Below are 22,840 nucleotides of genomic sequence, written 5' to 3'. Positions count from 1 at the left end.
TATGTATTTTTATGTGATGATGATGATGATGGTGATGATGATGATGATATGTGTGTTTTATTTCTATAGGTATATGTTATCACTCTTAGGTCCAATCAGAATTGTTAGAAATAAAAAATGCTCACAAATTACTGATAAGACCTATTCGTGAGTAGAGAAACATTTGATACAGAATTTAAGCAATTACATTCAAAGTACTGAAATTAAATTTGTAAAGGGATCCAATTAGTATTTCTTTAAAAAAAAAAACCCTAAAATTGAAAAATTAAGAAAAACACCAAAAAACAGCAAACTTCTTCCAATCAGATGAAGTCTCAGGAGATGTCTGAGATGTAAATAATTTCAGATATTGGACATTTTAAGCTTGTGAGAAGAAAAATGGGAACATGCATCAGTTCTTCCTTTGCTGTCCAATTGGAAGCTCATGCATACGCTCTGATTTAGAATCTGCTGCTCCTCTGTTTCATGATTGACCCCTTTCTCTCATTTCCCTCAGGCTTAACTCCTTCTGGACTCACTGAGGCTGGCAGTATGGGGAGAAGCAGCAGCTGGTCTTAGCCTTCACAGTTCACATCTTCCTGGGAGAGGTAGGACTTGTTTTCCGTGAGTATCCTTGACAAAAGGAGCCTCAAAATAATTGCACAAATTGAAAACTAACTCACAATATGCTTGTTGAAACAGTGAGGAGCTGCAGACAAAATTGCCTCTGAAAACTACCTTTAAAATCTTTCATCAGTTAAAAAGAAACAAGCTTTTTTATTAACTTAACTATTTTCGAACTCAGTAAGAGTTTTCTTTTTGATTAAAACTGTTTAAAGTCTCCCTAAAGATTTCCACTGAACCTGGGACATTTATGCTTAGAATAGCTTTTGCAAGTGGGTTGAACAACATAACCTCTGTTACCCAAACCTAGCTTTATGTTGCTGAAGTGAGATTCAGGTAAACAGATTTTACTGAGGACTCTCCAGTGAGGCCCTGAGGAGTCAGCAGAATCACCAAGTAGCTGTTGTGTAAGAGGATGAGCTGATGCTACCTCCCTGAAGGGAGAGAAATGCTTCCATGATGCATTCCTATTGAAATGCAATTTCGATAGTATGATGTACCTAGGAATGGCTAGGATTCCCAAATGGGCAACCCTGGCTATAATGGGGATAGCCGGGAGAGTCTTCTTGATGAAATGCTTTTAGTCAGAATAGCAAACACAAGCTTTCTTTTACCTGGGCATAGAGAGTAAGGCACCTGCCTCCACCCCACCCCCCACCCCCGAATGCTGGGCTTTTTGACAGAATTGATACATAGAGATTGTAAGGTTACTTGTGTAACCATGAGTAACATGATTTTAAATGCTGCAGAAATAAAGTCAGAAAGATTAACATCAGGAGAGACGCATGTCCAAGAAAACTATCCACCTTTAGGAGCTCATGGAATAGTTAGAATGAATGGTAATGTTAATATGAAAATAAACTTTGGCAAGAAAAGAAGCCAAGAAGGAAAGGAACATGAAAATAACTTTTTTAGTTTCCTGGCACTCTCTAGGGGGCATTGGACTGGTGCATGGAATCACAGCCCAGAGCCTAGCAATATTTTTATGATTTGTTGGAGACAATCTACTCACTGACCAAACCTAGAAAGATGGAAAGATTGACTGAGTGTGTTAACATGCATTCTTTTGTAGGTCCTGAGTTATTGCCCTAATTTTCTCGAAGTTGTTTCACCAGAGACAAGCATCTGGTGAGTTGATAATGTTAATTTTAATAGCAATGATACTAGTAATAATAATCCTATTAACTGCCATTGCCAAGTGTGCTAAACACTTTACAAATGTTGCCTTATTTAGTACAAGCAACTTACTTTCATGAGGTAGTTTCCAGAAGGGGGAACTGGGGTTCAAAAACATTAAGCAACTTGGCCAAGATGACACAGCTGATAGGTAGCGGGGCACAAACTGGAAAGCAATACAGCACTGTGCTCTTAGCCTGCTGCCACAAGAAATAGTAAGAGGAATAGAATGAGACACTGGAGAACCTAAAATAACAGTACTTTAAAAAAAGATTGTAGCCCATAATTTGAGCATGCGTGAATCGCCCATGCTCTCTGTGAGCCATAGAGTCATCTTTTAATGCGTTTCCTCCATCCATTTTCTGTTCACATTTAGCTTGAAACAGTTCTTACTTGGACAGCCAGAAACTTAAATCAGCTGAATGGTGTTTTCTACAAAGTCAGATATGGAAAGCTGCCAAAATATCAGCCCTTGGGACAGAGTTTTTAAGTGATTATAATTCTGGAAGTAAAACCAGTCACTCAGTAAATATTTGTTAAATGAATGAATGAGGTAATGAATAAGTGAGTGAGTGGATTAGATTCTTGGGTAGAGGAGAGGTTCTTGGGAAGTAATCATTCATAATTATTTACTGCGTATCTGCTGTGTACCATGAACAATGTTGCAGTGTTGCGGAAGGCGAAGTTCAGCCACCGATCACCACTCTTTCCTCAAGGTCCTCTCTAAAGCACAGGCTACTTGGCCAGCTTGGTTACCGGGTCCTACTATAAACCCTCCGTCTTCTCCTTTGTAAAATAAGGGGTTTGATGGATGATTTTTATTGCCCCTTTTATTTTCCATTTTTCTATGAGTACATGATTTTTTCTTTTGTATTGAGACGGAGAAGTGCAGTGGCACAATGTTGGTTCACTGCAACCTCTGCCTCCTGGGTTCAAGCGATTTTCCTGCCTCAGCCTCCTGAGCAGCTGGGACTACAGGTGTACACCACCACGACAAGCTAATTTTTGTATTTTTAGTAGAGATGGGGTTTCGCCATATTGGCCAGGCTGTGTTCTTGAACTCCTGACCTTGCGATCCACCCGCCTCGGCCTCCCAATGTGCTGGGAATACAGACATAAGCCAGTGTGCCTGGCCATTCTAAATATCATTTTTAAACAAACATTTTAATTTTAGAATAGTTTTTGATTTACAGAAAAACTGCTAACTTAGTACAGAGACTTCCTATACGCCCTATGCCCAGTTTCCTCTATTATCTAACTCTTACATTAGTGTGGTACATTTTTTAATGATTAATGAATCTATATTAATATATTATTATTAACTAAAGTTCATTCTTTATTTATTTCTACTATGTTTTTGCCTTTTTCTGTTGCAGGACCCCCAGTACAGTGCATTACATTTAGCTGTGTCTCTTCAGGTTCCTCAGTGTCTCAGACTTTCCCTGTTTTTGAAGACTTTGACCATTTTGAGGAATACCGGTCAAGTATTTTGTAGAATGCCTCTCAACTTAGACCTGTCTCATATTGGTCTTATGATTAAACTCGGGTTATGTGTTTGTGGAAAGAGGACCACAGAGTTCAAGTGCCGTTTCCATCACGTCATATCACACATGGACATACAAGTCAGGAACGTGATTTCTCCTTGTTGATTTAGCTTCAATCACCCGGCTCAAGTGGTTTTTGTTATGTGGCTCCACTGCACATTTACTGTTTTTCTCCCCCTTTCCATGCTACACTCTATGGAAGGAAGTCCTTATGCACAGTCCATACGTGAGGAGTGGGGAGTTATGCTCTATCTCTTTGAGGGCAGAGGGACTACATATATTTTGGGGAATTTTTCTTCACATGAAATTTATGCATTGTTGCTCATTTATTTCCTTGTATTAGGAGGAACTCGTGTATATTTATTCTATACTTTGTATTATTTTATACTTTGGATCAAAGTATTCCTTGCTCAAACTGTCTCAGCTTTAGCCTTTAGGGTGCCCTTTAGTTGCCTCTTGGGTCTCTTTCACATACCCCCATCAAGGTCGTGGTATTTGCTTCTGTTTTGTTTGTGACCACTTTCTTCCTTTCTGTCACTAAAATATTGCTCCAGGCTCATCTTGTATATTTCCTATCTCATGACTACAATCAGCCATTTCTCCAAGGAGCCCTGGTTCCTTTCACTGATGAATAAATTGGAAACGAAGATCTGGGAGCTAGGTGTGCTCATTAGTACTGGTGTGCCATAGCTTCTCATTCCTCTCATCTGACAGAGCAAGGAAATATACTGTGGATACCAACCTGTGTACATGCACATTTCTATAAATATTGCTATATGTCACCATCTGTATCTATAACAACCTAAACATGCATTTATACTGATGCCTCCAACTCTTATCCATTATGACTTGAATCATTTGAGCCTCCTCCTCTTGCTCATCTGTAACCTCCCGCTCCAGCAGTGAGAACCTAACTCTAGTATCAGCCACTTATTTAATTGTTCATTTCCAGTATACATGTATAGCAGCATCAGAAACATTAATCCCTACCTCATGGTAAAAAATTTCCCAGCATACATGTATAGAAGGGTCAGAATCGTTAACACACACCTCATGGTGAACAATTTTGTCAACTAGAGTACAGTGTTTTTATACAGCGTCTTTTACCTTCAGTTTGATAGACTCCATTCATTCCCAAAGTCACATAGGTCTACAACTTTCTCCTCACTATGCCTTTCCATGAGGTTGTTTTATACACATGTAAGAAAGTTAGATTGTTTTGTCACATTCTGTGTTTGATCCTGGCATTGTACAACCTCCTAAATAATTGTTCGTAATTTGCATGCCTTAAGATTCAGTCTTTATGCTGAAAAGGTCTATGGGTTTTGACAAGTGCATAGTGTCCTGTACATACCATTATACTGTGATACAGAATGGTCTCTCCACCCTAAAATATCTCCCGTGCTTTACCTATTTAACCCTCCCCTACCTCCTACCCTGAACTCTTGGCAGCCATTGATCTGTTTACCATCTCTGTAGTTTTAAGCTTTCTAGAATGTCATATAATTGGAATAATGTAGTATGTAACCATTACATACTGGCTTTTTTCACTTAGCAATATACATTTAAGATTCATCCATGTATTTTTGTGGCTTGATAATTTCTTTTTATCACTGAATAATATTTAATTGTAGAGATATACCAGTTTGTTTATACTTTCTCCTGTTGTAGGACATCTTGGTTGCCTACAGTTTTTGGTAATTAAGAATAGAGGTGCGGGCTGGGCATGGTGGCTCATGCCTGTAATCCCAGCACTTTGGGAGGCCGAGATGGGCAGATCGGCTGAGGTCAGGAGTTCAAGACCAGTCTGGCCAACATGGCAAAAGCCCAACTCTACTAAAAATACAAAAATTAGCCAGGCATGGTGGCACATGCCTGTGATTTCAGCTGCTCCGGAGGCTGAGGCAGGAGAATCGCTTGAACTTGGGAAGTGAAGGTTGCAGCAAGCTGATATTGCACCATTGCACTCCAGCCTGGACAACAGAACAAGATCCATCTCAAAAAATAAAAAAATAAAAAAAAAAAAGAGAAAAAAGGAATAGAGGGGCTGGGGCTGGGTGAGGGTGCTCATGACTGTAATCCCAGCACTTTAGAAGGCTGAGGTGGGCAGGTCACCTGAGGTCAGGAGTTTGAGATCAGCCTGGCCAACGTGGTGAAACCCCATCTCTACTAAAAATACACACACACACACACACACACACACACACACACACACACACAGAAAAAAAAATTAGCCAGGCATGGTGGCAGGTGCCTGTAGTCCCAGCTACTGGGGAGGCTGAGGCAGTAGAATCACTTGAACTTGGGAGGCAGAGGTTGCAGTGAGTTGAGATTGTCCCACCACACTTCAGCCTGGGTGACAGAGTGAGACTTCATCTCAAAAACACAAAAAATAGAGATGTTACAAATATTTGTATGTAGGTTTTGTGTAGACATAAGTTTTCAATATCCTTTTAACATTTACTTTTTAGGTCAATTAAAATCATTATTTGGAATAATCTAGCCTTTATATGACTTCTCAAATGTAGCTATTTTAAAAATAATAAACACATTTACATAATAAATCTATTCAGAATCAGATACCATTTTGTATAAAAGTATAAACAATGAACCCGCAGTTATTTTATGGCATAACTTTAGGACAATTGGGCAGTATTTCATTTAATATTCTTTGAAATATGAGCAGACCTGTGGTCTGTGGAGGCTGTTTCTTTTACATTGCAAACAGGGAAATTCATAGGTGTTAAATTTGCTGAAAATTATTCCTTTATTGCTGCTTTACTAATAAAACATATTAAAATTACATGTTTGGAAATCTAAATAGAGGCATTTTCAAGTTGAAATAATAAATACAACACAGTATTAGATAACTAAAACTTGCTCCCTTTATGTGTATATGTAACCAGATAGGGCAAATGAAATGCCAGGAAATAGGCAATGATGATATTTTCTGTAGATATTTCATCTCTAAACACATGAAATATATGACATACAGTATAATTCTGTTGAAATGTAACTTGCTATTCCAGAGGATGTGGGTATGTGTTCAAGAGTCACCTGTGACCACTGGAAGTTTAAAGCATAGTAACAATTCTTCAAAAAAACCACACTTTTGTATAACACTGTCTTCTATCAAATGACAAGCTAATCTTTGCCTTTAATATTCATATTCTAAATAAGCCTTCTTCTTTGGGGGATGAATTAACAAAAATTGCCCCCAGATTGTTACCACCTTACAGAATTTTTATTATGTTTCCTCACTCTATCTTAGTGATTTGTGTTGATTGGTCCAGTATGGCTCAAGTGTAAATATCTTGACATCGGAAAGCTTTAACAGTTTTAAGTAGTTTATTGTGTGTCTTAAGCTATCCTATGTCTATGGTTTATTTTATGTCTTAAGTTACTTGATGTTAAATATTTGAGAAGATAGAGAAGGATAAGTATCAGTGAGAAGGGTTTAATAATATCATACAAAATTCAATGTCTTTCCCCTCCCCATAGAAATATTGACCATTTTAGTGTCAGAAAATTAATGAGTCTGAGGCTATCTCAGCAAATAATGGTATTTTCTCTCCTGACCTAAAAGGTTCCGAAATTTCTCCATGAGAAGCCTGCCTCACTCAGAGGTAAGAACTTTTTAACCAATAAGCCTGAAAGGTTTTAGGGCTTTAGTTTAGTGTAAGGAATTTAAGAGAGAATCCCTGGGAATGGGATTCTCCCTGAAGCAAATCACGTGTTATGATGTATTAGATGGGAGCTTCTGGAAATACACCATGTCCCTTTTAACATACAACATTATAACGGGAAATCTTCTTCCTATCTCTTTTTTCATACCCCTTCTCCATGTGACAGAGGGCCCTTCAGGTACTCAGCTTCCTCTACTATTCTAAGATCTCCTTCTGTCCTTTGCTTTTCATCTTTCTCTCTCTTTCTCCATCTCTCTTTCTAGCCTTTGGTCCCATGAAACTCTATTTGTGCTATGCTCTGTATCCTTCCCGATTGTAATTAACGTCCCATTTGAAGCTGGAGAAGCAGCAAGATAGACCAAGACATGAATTTCCTGGATCTTCTTTAGTAATGCCCTGCATACTCTTAAGTATACTGGTATTAGGTGAGTAGATATATACATGTCTCTGGAAAAAGAACATTTTGTGACCCTACAATGGTTGTTGTTTTCAGTATCCCCCTGACATGGCAAAAACAAACTTACTGAGTGCCAAAGATCCTTCAGGAGGAAAGCAATGAAGACCCAGAGAAGAGATATCCATGCTATTCGAGATTCAACCTAAGTAAAGCTTTCTGAAGGGCTAAGACATCCCTGACTAAGGTCTCCTAAGAAGAGAGAGTCTGGCTTAGTGACAGGTTCAACACCAGAGGATAGAGGTTTGTGGGGACAGCTTGTTCTAGATCCTGTGTGTAGCTGTGGTTAGAAACTCAATTATACCCAGGCACTTTGGCAAAGCTGTCATGTTTAGGGAACAGTGGCTGATTGTGTGAGTGTAAATCCAATAGGCAGTTGTCTTGGGAGTCCATATGCACAGTGCTACCCTGCTGCCTGCACAGTGTTCCATAGCAGCAAGACCTTTCTACAGCAAGACAAGGACTCACTGAAGCCTGATGGAACCCGTTTTCAACAGTGACATTGTATAGAAGTGATGTTTAAAACCAGTACCTGTTAATGGACTGGTTACATGGACCACTGAAACAAGACTACTACCTTTGGAGTAAGTTAATTCCCAGGTTTCTGTACAACAGAGAGAATGAAGATTCCTTAAGAAAGAGAAACCAAATTACCTACCATATGGAGGAATGGAGGCTTAAGCAAGCAATTGGAAAAATTAGAGAGATGCCCAATTTTTCATCCTAAACGGATAGAGATCCATGTAGATTATATTCAAGATGCTAATTCATCATAAATCTCTAAGAGTTGAAGTGTTTGCTAAATTTAACTACTGAACTTATTTTTTAAACTTATGTATCTCAAGAGACTAGATTCCAAGGAACACTTGGTATAATAGAAAATGTTTCTCCAGTGACAGAATTGTAGATACTAGGTCATGACAAAGGAGCAGTACATTGGGGGCAGAGGCCCTTTCCTGGCATGCACCCATATGGTTGTTTGACTGTCTCAGAGTAGACTAGTTCCATAGTTTTGTGCTGTTGATCATGTTGTTCTAGTGACTCCAACCCAAGGAGGCCAGAGTATGCAGTGAGATGGTGCTGAGATGGGATTCCAGCTTTCTCCTGGCTCCAACTATCATTAGCCTTTGAATAATGCCCACCACTTGCAATTTGCCCGTTGGCTACATGAGAGTAGAGATTTCCTGTTTTATCTTATGCATGCTCAGTGCCTAGAACGGTGCCAGGCACCATTTAAGTACTCAATAACTATTTGTCAAATGAATGAACTTCTGATCCAACACTGTCCTAGCAAAGACACTAAAAGCCTAACTTAGCCATTTCTTTTGCACAGTTTGTACCTTGTGGCTACAGAGATTCAGAAAGTATGAGAACAGCGATGACTTGGAACTACTGACTAGGTTTGGTGGGCCCAATCCTCAGCAGCAAACAGTAAATAATGTTTTATTTCTGAATCAAGTGAAACCTATCTTTTCCCAGGTTGGCCTGACTCAGAATGTGGGTCAGGGGTACAACCACCCCAAGCCTCATCAGCTGAGCCACCATCCCCCTAGTTCCATGCTGCTCAATCTGAGGATGATGTGCAACACATTTAGCAACCTGTGAGGCGGCATATGGTTTATAAATAAATGTATTTCTATAAATAAGTATATAAATAAAAATTCAAAGTATTTCCTTTCTATTCTCTAACTAAACTATGTATCATGAAACTGTTTACAGTGTAATGTAGCTTACAAGGCAACGTTTTCATCAAATCATTCTAATAATTTCTAAATCATTATCGATTTTTAGAAATTACTGGTATGGTCTTATGTTTGGTCGGCTCTCACTAAACTAAAGGCTGCTTGTCTCTAAGCTACAGTTTTATGGAGGAAATGGTACTAAACCCTTCCAAAGGCTCCTCCTTGTGCCAATGGTTATCAGGTGTGTGCCCAGGCACGGGCCTCAGCAGGAGAGTGACTGCCCCTCGTGTTTAGGGTGCTGGTGTTTCTCTTGCCATCTGTACCCAGAGAACTTTTACTTCTGCCCCATTTACAACACTGTCACCAGCCCAGCCCGTTCTTCTACTCCTGCCAAACCTGGACCCCTCCCGAGCAGCAAGTAGGCACTGCGTCTGTCTCAGCTGCTTCCTTGGTCTGCTTAGCTCATGCTGCCCTGTCTGGGTGCACCAGTCCCAAGTCCCAAAACTGCCCACGCAGTGGCCAAAGCATGATGTCTTTTGGTGGCATGTGGTCTAGCTTAAGCTACTTACCAACCATCAGGACAGAATTTCCAGTTTCAACCTGCAGTAACACCATGCCTGTGTGTATTAGCTGGATATCAGCCATGGCCCGCTTCTCTTCTGAGAATTTCCACAAATCTCAAGGTCTTCTCTCACATTTATGGTAGAACAAGGCCACGAATGCTGTTTTCTTCTATCTCAGGATCCCTATGACTTCTTCTCTTTCTCACCTGCATAAAATGGCTCCCATGTTGATGCACTGATTCCTGGAAGCAGCTTCTGTTTTGCTTTGCCTCTTAACCATCACTCAGGCAATGCTGCCCTTGCTGATGCTCTGTGTCTGAGCTGAAGCAGGAGAAAATCCCCTCTGTTGGCCTGAGGGGCCCCTGGTCACCAGGCCAAGGCTGCCTCATGCGCTTCATGACTTATGCCTTCCTATAATCCTGAGTTCGTGGATGATCACATCAGAAAACACCCTCAGTTTACTGTCGCCTCCCACCGCTCACCACCTTCTGGATTAGGACTATGCATTCTGGCATTTTGCCCTGGGTAATTTTTTCCCCAATAACTTGGAAGCTTTGGTTCCTCGTGGCTGAGGAGAGCTGTTCTTCACACAGCTGGGCACCAGAAGCAGCCAGGTGATTGTGACCAAGGCATGAGGATGGACAACCTCGCAGGTGACTTGGATCTGTATCCCAGGTTGAGAATCTCTTTCTTAGGAGTCTCTTTTGAGTCCTAAAGGAAACACTCAATTTCCTCCACCTGTCAGGCTCCTGCTACATCTACCGACATGTGCAATGGGATTAATTCTTAGAAAATTTATATACAGGTTAGGTTGTTATTCAGAGACTCCTGCCACTCTGTGAACCACCCCTATGAACACTGATACACAATTTCCTTTGGGTCGATCTCATAAGTTGCATTGCCAGCCCCCCCAAAAAGAGAAAATAATAAGACCTTGACATCATAAGGAAACCACTTTTAGTTGCTCCATTTCCTGGAGCCTACAGCTGGCAAAATGCCTGGGACAAGATGTATTGAATTCAAGGCAAAGCAGAGTTGTTAGGAGAAGCAGATGGCCCACCTAAGGTGAAAAAATTACTTTCTTGTGAGGATAGGTGGGGCAGTTCATTCACTTCTTCCTCTAGGAAGGTGAGAACGTGTGGAGACGAGATAAATAAAACACATTTCAAGCTCATTCCACAGATGAACAGAATAATTGGTGCTGAACAAGGACACAGGAGGCATCTTCCAGCCTCCAGGAGGGCGGCAGGAGCTTGTCACGCATGCATTAAAGTACACCCAGAAGTCAACGACCATTCCATCAGAGGGGCTAATAGGAACCAACGAGTCACTGACAACACCAACCATTGGTAACCTTCTCTGGGAGCTGGTAATGAGCAGCAACAAAGTCTGGGGAGAGTTAAGATGAGCCAGGCAACGGTTCAGGAAAATGACTGACTAGATAACAAGGCAGCAGGAATTGTGTTCCATCTGAAGAAAAAGGGAATCGTGTGAGTGGAGGCATGGCAGTTAGATGATTTGCATGTGTTGAGGCAACGGGAGGCCGGGCAGTGAGACTTTGTCGTGATCATCTAACACTGTCCACCGGAGAGAGACACTGTTCTTGGGGGCTGCTTGGGTTCAGATAATCTGGAAAGTACACTTCCTTCAGAAGGCTTTTCCAATACCTGGATGCTGCACCCTTAAGGTTATGCAGTGCTTTGGCTCTGAATCCTTGTTCACAAGCAACATTCTGCTAAGAATTTGGTCTCCCAGGTACCTGGATAATGGCAAGAATGTGTCCTAGATTGAGGGCACATGTTTGGAGATCCTTGGAAAGCCTTATTGTTTATCTGTTACAAACAAATAAATGTGGGTTTTGTTTGACATGTCAGTCTCTTGAGAGTTTGGTTAACACAGGTCAATGTCAACCTAATCACCCAGCAACACAGACAAAATCCTCTCTTGGGACCTACGTGGCTGAGGGTCAGACCCCAGAACACTTTGGCCGCTCCTCTGTATCGCCATCCTGTGAGGCTCCCCTGGAGCTGCCTGAGCCTTCTTCCCCGACATCTGTGCCTCTGTTTAAATTAAAACAAATCAGCCCAGAAAGTCATCCCCCAGCCAGCTTCTTTAAAATCAGCAGAGGATAATTCTAAGTAATCTTTTCTGTAATGCATTCTGGAGTCTCATAGTCCTGAACCTTAGGAAAAAGTTGCATCTCACACTCTGTGAGCATATAGCCAAGTAGCAAACTCCCGGCTTCCTGCAGAGGTACCTGTGGGCTTCTTCATCCTGACGGGGTGAGTCTGGGTGAGGCCACATGGTGGCGTATAGGGGATGCTTAAACAAGGAGTGGAAAAGGAAAGTTTATGTTGCCAAGCGCACCCCCAACCCAGAGCCCTCATGCCCCCATATCACGTCCTTTGAATGGGGGATGGCTTGGGTTAAATAAAGAAAGGGGTGGGTGTTCTCATCTACAGGAGGAGAACTAGAAGGGTTCTTGTCAGCTGTGTTCACAGCACCCGTGGCTGGGTGTACAGTGTTACCCATGTTTCCACTGTTGAAGAGCGTGTGTGCTTCTGTGGCTGGTGCTGGCATTTGCATCCCTGACTCTTGTAAAGGTGCAACAGACGTCAGCACTTCAAGTACTCTTTCTTAGTTTCCTCCTCCCTAGGGTGTGAGTAGCTGACTCTTTGGTAGGCAATGCGGTTGCTTGCTATAGGACACTTGTTCACGGGTATTTTGGTAGCCAATAGGTTTTGCCTGTCTCCAGAATAAGAGGGATGCAGCCGTGACCCAACTCTGGAAATTATTTACCAGGCTCACATCCCAGATGCTGCCCTGTATCCCTTGAAAACGGCAAATATGTATGCAAAAGAAAAATGTGAATGTTGCATGTTAATTTTTTCTTCCCCCTATTTGGAGAGTTGGCAGAAGGACTAGTGAAGATGACTATTGTAAATAGTCTCTCAAAATGGTCATTTCATAAATTAAATAGGAGATGTATTCACTGCCGCTGAGATTTATGAAGTTTCTGTGAGGTGGCAAAACAGGGTTTGCAATTCAGGATTTTATTGCCCTTAGGAACTGTGGCTAATCTGTTGTGAAGCAAGGTTTCAGTTCAGTAAAGATTGAGTAACTAGAACAGAGATGCGTTGTGTAACCCTGGTTTCCTCTTTATTTCTTGTGGACCAGGGGATATCCTAAGTCCCAAACTACACCAGCTTAGTAGATTTAATTTTTGAGTGTCTTGTATCATGACAGCTCAGCATGTCTTGCAAAACGAGGCCACAGACAACCATGGCTATTATATCAGTCTCTGTGCTGAAGCTGAATTTGTCTGACAGACTCACATGAGGGCCTCCAAATAGCCTTTTCTTTAAAGGGAAAGAGAATTGGCATTTACTGATTGCTTATTCTTTCTCCAAACTACCTTTATTTCTCATGGCAAATCTGTGACATTGGTATTCCAGGCATTTCACCTTTGTTCTGGATAGGATTGAGGCTCAGAGTGATTAAATACCTTACCCAAGTTACTTAATTAAGAATCTTAGAAGCCTAAAACAAACACGATCTCTTCTGGGCAGTTTTAGACAGGAGAAGTGAGGTTTTGGGATTTAACGCAGGCTTATCTGACTTCAAATCCATTGCTCCTTCCACTGTGCAGTGTGGCTGCATGAACACGCCAGGGGCTGCCCTAATGCCACAGGGTTTTAAAGCACCACCAATAAAATCATGCGAAGGAAAACATATTTTGAAAAAGGCTACTTGTCATATTGAAACTCCCCACAGGCAAGTCTCTAGGAGGCCCTGGTGAGACCGGCGTGTGTGCCAGGGGTGTTCCGAGTACCTAGGAGGGCAGGGGACGTGCAGCCTCCTCTCCCGCAGGGTAGATGACTGGGCAGGATGCTGTCGCCCCAAGTCATCTGTCCGCTTCCAGTCAGTGGCCCTAATGTTTTCCTAGTTATCTGAGTGTCATCTCTTACGGCGACTTATCCTGCTCAAAGCCTCTTTATTTAAGCATTTGCCAAATGGGAGGGATTCTGTGCTGACAATGGCGTCCTCATTTCTTAACGCACAGCTCAGACGCCTGTGCACGGATTCTGCCTGCCATAAGAGCCTCCCAAAGGATGTCCCGCGCTGCCAGCCCCTCCTTGCCCCCAGCTTGCGGCTGCTAGAGATATCGTCCTACAGCACAGCTCCGATGAGCTCATACCCCTGCTCAAAAGGAAGGAAGACTCCAGATTTCAAAGTCCAGCGCCAGGCGTGGTGGCGGCCTGTGGTCCTGGTGACTGAGGAGGCCGAGGTGGGAGGAGCTGCAGGCTGCAGGGAGTGATGCTTGCATCACTGCACCCCAGCCTGGGCAGCAGAGCGGGAACCCGTCTCTAAAAAATAATAAAAATACTTTTTAATTTTAAAAGTTTGAAGCCAAATTTCAGTCAAACCTAGAAAGTGTCTGGGGCCCTCTTCCTTAGTGTGAGGACCAAGGACTAGAGTCCTTGGTTTGTTTTGAAAGATGTTTTCCTCAGAGCGATGATTTCTGAGGAACCATCAGCTGCGAGAGTTCTGCTTTGGAACAGTATACATATAAGAAGGAACTAGAAATAGCCTAGAGCTCACCAGGTTTAATCACATACAGTCACACACACACACACACACACACACACACACACACACACGAGTTCTGCTTTATAACAGTATACATATAAGAAGGAACTAGAAATAGCCTAGAGCTCACCAGGTTTAATCACATACAGTCACACACACACACACACACACACACACACGAGTTCTGCTTTATAACAGTATACATATAAGAAGGAACTAGAAATAGCCTAGAGCTCACCAGGTTTAATCACATACAGTCACACACACACACACACACACACACACACACGAGTTCTGCTTTATAACAGTATATACATATAAGAAGGAACTAGAAATAGCCTAAAGCTCACCGGGTTTAATCACACACACACACACACAAACACACACACACACACACACACACACAGAGTTCTGCTTTATAACAGTATATATATATAAGAAGGAACTAGAAATAGCCTAGAGCTCACCAGGTTTAATCACACACACACACACACACACACACGCACACGCACACAAACATAGAGTTCTGCTTTATAACAGTATACATATAAGAAGGAACTAGAAATAGCCTAGAACTCACCGGGTTTAATCACACACACACACACACACACACACACACACACCATCTCTCTCTCTCTCTCTCTCACACACACACACCATCTCTCTCTCTCTCTCTCTCTCTCTCTCTCACACACACACACACACACACACACACACACACACACACAGCCTTTTCTTTTTCCATTTAGTTGTTATCTAGCGCCACCTGGTGTTAAAACTAAACAGCACCTCTGGAGAAAATTTTATCCCAAACTGAGGATCTTTAGCACTGGAAGGAAATTTAGAGATCATTTAGGTGCCTCATTTTATAGATTAGGAATATATGCAGAATTTAGAAATGAAATTGAATCCACAGTTTTTGAATTCCAGGCTCCTCTATTTTCCAACATGCTACACTTGCCCCCTAAGCCTCCAAAGGAACTGGGCTAGAATGGTGCCACCTTTGGAAAAAGATGAAAATGAATGCTCGCGTTTAATGATCCTTTATTATAAGCCAGTTATTGTGCTAAGTGCATTTACAAACATGACCTCATAATCTCATTTCTTCTTCATAACTAGTCTTTTCTTTCTTTCTTCTCTCTCTTTCTTTCCTTTCTTTTTTCAGAGAGAGGGTCTTGCTCTGTCGCCCAGGCTAGAATGTTGTGCTGTGATCGTAGCTCACTGTAGCCTCGAACTCCCGGGCTCAAGTGACCCTTCCACCATCTCAGCCCCACAAGTAGCTGGGACTGCAGGTGTGAGTCACTGCAGTAGGATGTTCTTACTCTTGTTTCACAGATGGACAACGTAAGATTCAGAGACCTGCAACACACCTTAGACCTGCAAGTACTTTTATGTCTGTGTTTCTGTAAGGATCTGTTCATTCCAGTTATCTCGGTGATCAGTGTGGATTGCCACATGAATAATTTGGTGGTGGCTTAAAAAACAAATATATACTTCTTGCTCATGTTTCATGAGAGCTGTAGGTTGACTGTGGGTCAGCTGTGACTCATAGGTTCAGCTTGGCTGGATAAATAATTTGGTGGTGGCAAATGGCATAGATCCTGAAAAATAAAAGATAATGAGGAGCTCAATAAGGTCATGTTGTGTTACTTGTTCACAATCATTCATTCCTTCCTTGCCTTTACTATATTTCTGTGCAGGCAGAATACACTGCCCTCCCTGTATTGGCCTCGGACTTGGCCACTTTATTTGGTTAATAAAATGTCTGTGGATTTGACATGTGCTGCCTGTGAGCAGAAGCTTTCAGTGGTGTGCTTTGGCGAGACCTACGTCAGCCTTGACTTCCCCTGTGAGAACAGCACACATTAGAGCGTGACTCTTCCTTCAGCTGTGGCTCCTGGAAGGAGACTATACCTGTGGCTGAGCCGAATCCAGCAAAGCTGAGGCCCATTAGAGCCACAGCTGACCCATAGTTAACCTGCAGCTCTCATGAAACGTGAGCAAGAAATAAGTAGTTTTTAAAGTCACTGAGAATTTGGTGGTGTTGGTTGCTGCACCAAAAGCTGACCAGTACGGAGTTTGAACACAAGTCTGGTTGACTCCAAAACCTTTTAAGAAACTCTCTGTGAAAATGAACACCACTGCCAGGATGATGTCTAATATGGTTTGGCTCTGTATCCCACCCAAATCTCGTGTCAAATTGTAATCCTTACTGTTGGAGGAGGGGCCAGTTGGGAAGTGACGGCATCACAGAGGGGTAGTGCACTCTTCCCCCTTGCTGTTCTCGTGATAGTGAGTTCTCATGAGATCTGGTTGTTTAGAAAAGGGTGTAGCACTTCCCCCTTCTCTCTCTTCCTTCTTCTCTGGCCATGTAAGACGTGCCTGTTTCTTCTTCATTTTCTGCCATGATTGTAAGATTCCGGAGGCTTCCCAGTCATGCTTCTTATATTGACCTGTGAGTCCATCAAACTTCTTTTCTTAATAAATTACCCAGTCCTAGGTAGTTCCTCATGGTGATTTGAGAACAGACTAATGTAATGTTTAATTTCACTAATCTGAGAAGTTACTAGTGTTAGTAGTTGCGGAGGCTCTCACCTCCTTCAAGGCTTTGCCGAATTCCACTGTCTCATTGACACTTATCCTGAGCTCCTACTTTAATTCTGTAGCCTATTTCTCCAGCTCTACCTCTTCTGTACTTTTGATTTCCTTTTCCTTGATGTACTTTTTTCTTTTTAAAAGCACCTATTGCCTTCTAAAATACTCTACAATGAACTTACTTATGCTTATAGTTTAAATGTCTCCCTTGCTGAATTTTAAGAGGGAAAGGGTCTTGTGTGTGTGTGTGTGTTTTTACTGCAATATTTTTTTTTTTTTTTGAGACGGAGTTTCACTCTTGTTACCCAGGCTGGAGTGCAATGGCGCCATCTCGGCTCACCGCAACCTCCGCCTCCTGGGTTCAGGCAATTCTCCTGCCTCAGCCTCCTGAGTAGCTGGGATTACAGGCACCCGCCACCATGCCCAGCTAATTTTTTGTATTTTTAGTAGAGACGGGGTTTCACCATGTTGACCAGGATGGTCTCGATCTCTCGACCTCATGATCCACCCGCCTCGGCCTCCCAAAGTGCTGGGATTACAGGCTTGAGCCACCGCGCCTGGCTACTGCAATCTTTTAAACAATGCATGGCATATAGTAGCTGCTGAAAAATATTTTTTAAATAAGTGAATGAAAGAATGAAAACACTTCTGAAAGAATGGTAGCTGTTGCATTTTGGTAACATGACCAGTAGAGGTCATAGATGAGTTCCTTAATCATCTTAGAGCTATAGCTGCATCTATGTTTATACAAGGATCTATTCATTCTAGACATCTCAGTGATCAGTGTAGATGACCACATGAACAATTCGATGGTGGCGATTAGCATCAATAATGAAAACTGTTGAAAGGTACACATTGATGAGCTTCCACTTCGTGTATGACCTAGTCTTGGGAGACAAAGAGAAAAAAAAATAGCAAATAGAAAATAGTATGCAAGTTAGGGCAGAAATCTTTGGCCTCAAGGCTATGTTTGTCTGCATAAATTGCTTGTAAATGAAAGTTAAATTTCAATAACCAGAGAAGATAGTAAAATGCAATTGCACGCTATTTGTTTAGATTGATACCTCCTCCCCAAAGTCTGGGGTGAGTGTGTGAAGTGGGGCAGGGGAGGAGTATGTACTGATAAAGCCTATTAATACCAGGACACTTGACTGGCTTTTTTCGTCTTCCTTTTTACCATAAAAAACAAACCACAAATCACAAGCCATGATTATGCCTGAGTGTGGTTTATTCTCTCTGGCTTGATAGCTCGTACCTAAATGTCAGAGTATATAACCATAGATATGGAGGTGTAAAGGAACGATGGCTCTGGATCAGAACCGAATAATTTTCTTTCGATTGCATATAGATTTTGATGGCTTGATTAGTTCAAGGATAAACATTTGAGAAGGAAGACAGCGTACTTTTATTAATTGCCCCCTACACGTCAGGCACTGTGATAGCTATTTTTCCGTGTTATCTCACTCCCTGAAGTGAACGATGTCAGAGACAGCATCTAGAGCTTGGCAGAAGCTCGATAAATTGTCAAATGAATGAGTGAACAGTAAGTGACTCTTAGGAAGAAGCATCTGTTTTTTTGTTTTGGTTTGGTTTGTTGGTTTTCTTTAATGTTTATGTTCAGTGCTTTTTATTCGTTACAGGCATCCATCTCTTGGGTGCTGAAAAGTAAACAGAATGTGGTTCCTGTCACAAGACAATGAAAGGTGAGCCTGAATGGAGAGCAAGGACAAGGGGATGTAATTCTGGTCCTGCTCTGAAAACTAACCATTCCCTTTGATTATATATGATAAATCATTACCTAATTCCTACCTTTTCTACTTCACAACATGCCAGGAGACAAATATAATATGCCATCTTTGAAAGGTTATTGAGTTTCTAAATGGGAAAGCTCGTCAATAAATTTGGAATTTGATGAAAATTTTTGAGTGAGACTCATTGGAAAGGAAGCAATGCTAAGGCAAAAGCTCCACCTTGTATCACATATTGCTGGCCTTGTGTAAATGCATGGATGAACAAAACAGAGCGATGATCTCAATATCATACACTGCTTGCTCACGGTTGCCTTAATGGAGGATGAGGATTTCCAGACTGAAGAACTCCATTATGTTGGAATTTTAGAGATAATGGTTGTTGTGAGCTTGGTGTTGGTAAAGGGCCAGAAACCTCAGTTCTTACGCTATTCTGAGGCTTGTCACCAGATAAATGCCGGGGAAGATTATCTTACGGGGTGATGTAGAAAGGGAATATGCCAGCTTCTCAAAAATATCTTAAGTGTGGGGCAGGTAGGGTTGGAGGATGAGGAAGATCACTGTTGGAAGACTTTCCTCTAAAAGTTTATGGAAGTTCATTCTCACACTAACAGAAGTAAAACAGGATTTCTTTCTTCTCCTCTCCTTTTTCTTTTCTTCCTTGATAGCACTTAGAGCTTCAGTTGCCTGTCAGATGCATTATATATAAATTGCAAGCATGAGCATCACACAGAATGTAAAGATGCCAAGTGTGCATGAACAAATTAGAGGTTTCTTAGTCAAATCCAAACAAATACGTACATGATAACAGCTTTGGCTGAAACATATTTTTATATTTTATAGCATGTTCACATTTGCCAGTGGTTAGCAAAGATTAAGCTTGCCAAACTTTAATGTGGTACAAATGCCATGTTCAAGGCAAAGTAAGTGGACTGTTACAGGATCTGGCAAATCAAAAACATTATCAGCAGCTGTGGTTTCCAAAGGTTTTGTGAGACTGGAATAATAAAGTTGTGTGCATTTTAAGTGGTTATTAATTTTCCCGTTGCTTTTAAAAAATATAACTTATGATCATGAGTAGCTTCACGTGGTGTTATAGTTATAATCAGCTTTTGAATAGATGTGATAATGACCAGAAGGCAAAAATTAATTAAGTCCCTAATTATTTAATTAAGGATTTATAGAGTGACTTCTATATTCAGGGTCATGGATTTGGTGCTAATTGTAGCCACTCACTTCACATCGCTTTCCATCCTTACTTTTGTCAGAATTGTAATAAGTGTTCATTTGAATTTCACCTATTTCCATTGCATTACTAGTGGACACATCTTGTTTATATACTTTAAGTTCTGGGGTACATGTGCAGAACGTGCAGGTTAGTTACACAGGTATACACGTGCCATGGTGGTTTGCTGCATCCATCACCCTGTCATCTACATTAAGTATTTCTCCTAATGCTATTCCTCTCCTAGCTCCCCACCCCCCCAACAGGCCCCAGTGTGTAATGTTTCCCTCCCTGTGTCCATGTGTTTTCATTGTTCAGCACCCATTTATGAGTGAGAATATGTGGTGTTTTGTTTTCTGGTCTTGTTGCCAGTTTGCTGAGAATGATGGTTTCAGCTTTATCCATGTCCCTGCAAAGGACATGAACTCATCCTTTTCTATGGCTGTATAGTATTCCATGGTGTATATGTGCCACATTTTCTTTATCCAGTCTATCACTGATGGGCATTTGGATTGGTTTCAAGTCTTTGCTATTGTGAACAGTGCTGCAATAAATATATGTGTGCATGTGTCTTTATAATAGAATGATTTATAACTCCAGTAATGGGATTGCTGGGTCGAATGGTATTTCTAGTTCTAGATCCTTGGGGAATCGCCACACTGTCTTCCACAATGGTTGAACTAATTTACCCTCCCACCAACAGTGTAAAATCATTCCCATTTCTCCACATCCTCTCCAGCATCTGTTGCCTCCTGATTTTTTAATGATCATCATTATAATTAGCGTGAGATGGTATCTCAATGTGGTTTTGATTTGCCTTTCTCTAATGATCAGTGATGATGAGCTTTTCTCATATGTTTGTTGGCTGCATAAATGTCTTGCTTTGCGAAGTGTCTGTTCATATACTTTTTCCACTTTTTGATGGGGTTGACTTTTTTTCTTGTAAATTTGTTTAAGTTTCTTTGTAGATTCTGGATATTAGCCCTTTGTCAGATGGGTAGAATGCAAAAAATTTTTCCCATTCTGTTGGTTGCTGGTTCACTCTAATGATAATTTCTTCCACTGTGCAGAAGCTCTTTAGTTTAATTAGATCTCATTTGCCTAGTTTGTCTTCTGTTGCCATTACTTTCGGTGTTTTAGTACTGGACACATCATTAGATACAAAAAAGTCAAAAGGAAGGATGAAATCAAATCTGCCCAGCCATTGATGAGGGCCTCCTTGTTGTGTCATCTCATGGCAGAAAACAGCAAGGCAGTGACAAGTGCAAGAGACAGAGAAAGAATAGAAAATGACTTATCCTTTAATCAGGAGCACACGCCTGTGATGACGAACCCACCCCCACAATAACAGCATAAATCTATTCATGAAGGCAGGGGCTTCAGGACCTAATTACCTCTTAAAGGCCTCACTTGTCAGTACTGTTATAATGCCAATTAAATTTCAACATGATTTTGGAGGTAATAGTCAAACCATATCAGAAACTTAACATATAGCTCATATTGAGGGAGGCTTTTAGGGAAAAACTTGAGTGGACCACAAAAACTTCGGATACATGAGGACAACATAAATCGCTTATTTAGCCACGCTCTGTGGTGCTTCATACTATTAGCATTTAACTGTTTGGTTCATTCTAATTTCTTAACAAAATAGAAATTGTATATTTTTCTCAAAATGGCAAAACTGTAAGAATTTACAAGGCAACAATTCAGACTATCACAAATGGATGATTCCATTGTGTGTCAACATGTCACTTAAAAATAAAAAATATGATTAGCTGTTTCTTTTAACCCACAGTAGCCTTATTAAAAGCAGATGATCTAAACCTCGGATATGTCAGGCCAGGATGTGTTTGATTGGCATAGAGCACTGTTCTAAAGACCAACTGATGCAAAACTACTTTCTGGAACATACAATATACAAGGCCATTTTCTACTATACTGTGCTTAAGAAATGTGTGAAGCTAGGCTGGGCATGGTGACTCATGCCTGTAATCCCAGTACCTTGGAAGGCCAAGGTGGGTAGATCTCCTGAGGTCAGGAGTTCGAGACCTGCCTGGCCAACATGGTGAAACTCTGTCTCTACTAAAAATACAAAAATTAGCTGGACATAGTGGCATGGGCCTGTAATTCCAGCTACTTGGGAGACTGAGACAGGAGAATTGCTTGAACCTGGGAGATGGAGATCACGCCAGCCTGGGTGACAGAGTGAGACTCCACCTTAAAATAAAATAAAATAGTGTGAAGCCCATCATGTTGAATGACTTTGTAAACCAAAGCACAATAAGATGCTATGTAGAAATTGTCAGTCATCATCTGTTTCTGCCAACTTTCCAAGTTCCTATGCCAATCACTGAGAAAAAGACTGCATATACACTTTATGATTTCTTAGCTGACAATAATATGCTGCTGTGGAAATACTTTCACGGTTCTATAACATCACTGGAAAAATTTAAGGCTGAGTAGCTCAGAAGTAAAAGCACATTTTCACAGGGCAAAAAAGGCAGAGTTACCAGTAAGTTGTCAATTTCATGACCACCATTTTGCCTTTTAAATTTGGTTTTAGGACATTCTTTTCATTTTCCAAGACTTCACATTACTAATTAGGAGGATTTCGCTATAAACTCAGAAGGCAAAGATTTTCAAAAAGATCTTTTCTTGAGTTTGATTCAACAGTAAGGAATTTTCTGGTCATTTAATTGGTAGCTGGCTTTCCAGTAGTTTTCCAGTGCAGTAAACCTACTTCACCCCTCTTATTTTAAAAGACATCCACTTTGTTTCTCTCACTGGTCTACTGGATTTCTTCCTGTTTTCCCTGCAGGGGAAGTATGATGGACTACTATATTTCCAGGCCTCTAGTTCTTTGTGCCATTAGAGCTCTGCATTCTTTCAGTCCACTGGCCCAGGGCCCGATGAGACTCTGATCAACATGAGGCCTGGATTCTGAACATTCGTTCCTGACACCAGAATGCCTCGT

General features: G+C 41.3%; 1 protein-coding gene across 5 annotated transcripts in view; it reads left to right on the top strand.

The window, feature by feature from the left end:
• SAP30 (Sin3A associated protein 30) overlaps nt 1-11,574 on the top strand; it is a 43,128-nt gene extending 31,554 nt beyond the window's left edge. The window contains exons 5-6 of one of the 5 annotated variants that reach the window (XR_012517044.1): nt 497-587; nt 1,676-11,574. The gene's annotated coding sequence lies outside the window, so the exon portion shown is untranslated. Of the gene's footprint in view, nt 1-496 lie in introns of all 5 variants that reach the window. The other 4 variants (XR_012517045.1, XR_012517047.1, XR_012517046.1 and 1 more) reach the window with 4 other exon arrangements.
• Nucleotides 11,575-22,840: the final 11,266 nt, after the last annotated feature.

Source organism: Saimiri boliviensis, chromosome 3 (assembly GCF_048565385.1).
Source record: "Saimiri boliviensis isolate mSaiBol1 chromosome 3, mSaiBol1.pri, whole genome shotgun sequence".
NCBI classification, from domain to species: domain Eukaryota; kingdom Metazoa; phylum Chordata; class Mammalia; order Primates; family Cebidae; genus Saimiri; species Saimiri boliviensis.
This window is presented reverse-complemented; position numbering and strand designations above follow the sequence as displayed.